This window comes from Canis lupus, chromosome X (assembly GCF_011100685.1).
Source record: "Canis lupus familiaris isolate Mischka breed German Shepherd chromosome X, alternate assembly UU_Cfam_GSD_1.0, whole genome shotgun sequence".
Classification (NCBI taxonomy): Eukaryota; Metazoa; Chordata; class Mammalia; order Carnivora; family Canidae; genus Canis; species Canis lupus.
Window position 1 is genome coordinate 43,872,420 of NC_049260.1, and position 2,334 is coordinate 43,874,753.

General features: G+C 36.3%; 1 pseudogene; it reads right to left on the bottom strand.

The window, feature by feature from the left end:
• Nucleotides 1-2,012: 2,012 nt before the first annotated feature.
• Nucleotides 2,013-2,113, bottom strand: LOC119868635 (annotated as a pseudogene).
• Nucleotides 2,114-2,334: the final 221 nt, after the last annotated feature.

A 2,334-nucleotide genomic window follows, 5' to 3' on the forward strand; every position in this document is an offset into this window, starting at 1 on the left:
AGTTTTGGGGGACTCAAAAGTTATACTCAGACTTTTGACTGTGCAGAAGGTTGAAAGTTGTTGCTCCTAGCCCTGTGCTGTTCAAGTGTCAACTGTACATGTATCATAGTTGCTTTTCCCTAAACCATTTGAGAAAATGCATATATCATGGCCCCTTTCCTCATAAATACTTCAGTATTCTCTTATATTACCACAGTACAGTTATCAACATCATTAAATTTAACATTGATATGATACTTTAATATCATCTACTTTCCATATCCTATGGATGGAATAGTCCATATTCCAACTGTGGCAATTGACTGTCCTTTTTAGCATGTTTGTTTCTGCCAGTACAGAATCCAGTCTAGGATCAGGTATTGAATTTAGTTGTCATGTATTTTTACTCTCTTTTGATCTAGAACATTTCCACAGCATTTCTTTGTATTTTATGACATTGGCATTTTTGAAGAATACAATCATCTCCATTTATGTTTTTAAAAAAGTATTTTAAAAAGTATAATGTATCTCACTGTATTTGCCTGATTTTCCCTCATTGTTAGATTCAGCATATATATTCCAGGCTGGAATACCATGTAGATTATACTATGTCCTTCTTAGGGAATCACATATGAAGGTAGATAATATCCATCTTCCCCTTCATTGGTCATATTAATTTTGATCACCCAATCAAGATGTTGCCCAATACTTTCACTGTACAGTTACTATTTTATCTCTTAAAATCTGTGGGAAGAAATATTAAGAGCCTGAAAATAACCCACTTCTCATTAAAATGTCCCTAGATTTAGTATGCATGGATCCCTACCTGAACAAATCTTTACCATGATAATTGCAAAATGATTTTTCCCACTCTAGTACTTTCTCCACATAAACCAGTGAGTCCTCAGTTCTACTATAAGCATGAGCTCTCCCTTCGCCACCTTTATTTATCTGTTATTACTATTAGCTCATGGATTCCTATTTTTCATGAATGGTTTATAATTCATTACTGTCCTTAATTATATTGGTGCTTAAATTGTTCTATATTTGGACAGTGGGAACCCCCTCAATCTGGGTCCTGTGTTCCTCTGATATGTTCTATCATTCTTCTTGAGCATTTCCTTACTTTCTGGAATAATAAGATGTTCCAGGCTCATTTTGTACCTACACTGCTCCAACTAGAATCAACCATTTTCCCCAAAGAGCTCTGACTTCTTTTAGTAGGAAATGATATCAGAGTTGAAGATCTGGGCAACAGATTGAGTTGAATGACAGAAAGCACTATGGAAACTGGCCAGATGGGCAAGTGCTGTTCTAGCCATGAGGAAATGAGATGAAATGAGATAACAGGGGTTAGAAGATGTTCTCAAGGTTATGTTTAGCTACCATGGCAAACATTGTAGGTGGTTCACATGACAGCCCCACATTCTCTCTCTTTATGCTAAAGAAAGAACTCAGAGTTGTTCTCTGCCCAGCCCTGGGAGATGAATCATTATTGGTTTAGGCTAATCATGGCAATCCCATTCCCATTTACCTAGTGAGGCCTATTGGTGAGCATGTGACCCACTCTGGTTAGTGAGACCTTAGGGAAAATCTATTGTGGTATTTCTGAAAAGATCATACTTTTTGGTAAAAGCTGCAGGCCTTGGAAGAAAACAGCCTCTTTGTCTCATGCCTCTTTTTTTTTGCTACCTAGAATGTCATTGTTTGAGCATGTGATCTTTAGTGATGTAGCAGTCATCTTGTGGCTGGCCATTCATCAATTCAATAAATATTTATGGAGTGCATTCTATGTGCCAGGCAATGTTCTAGGTACTGGGGATACAAGAGTAAACAAAAAGGATTAAAGTCTCTGCCTTCATGGAGTTTACATTCTAACATGGAAGAGAGGAAGCAAATAAATAAAATATATGATATACCTTATGGTGACAAGTGATAGAAAAAAATAAAGCAGGGAAAGAAGAAAGGGAATGCTAGAGGTGAGTTTAATAGAGTTATCAGGGACAGCACAATTAAAAAGGAGTTATTTGAGAAAAAGAATGGCATACTTCATGAATTCAATTATTTTTATACAGAGGCCATGGTAATCTTCTCTATTTCATTTCAGTTTTAAGGAATATGTGCTGTTGAAGAAAAAGGAGACATTGTTAGACACCTAGGATGGTAGAGCATAAAGATGGAGAGAGCTGGGTGATCTTTGATGATATCATTGAAGTGCTGAATTAAGCAGCTTTGGAACTGACTTGCTTCCATACTTCTTGTTATGTGAGATCATGAAATCTCTTTATTGTCTAAGTGACAATTAGTAAGATATCTATAGTCACATCCCAAAGCACTGTAACAAATACAGGGATT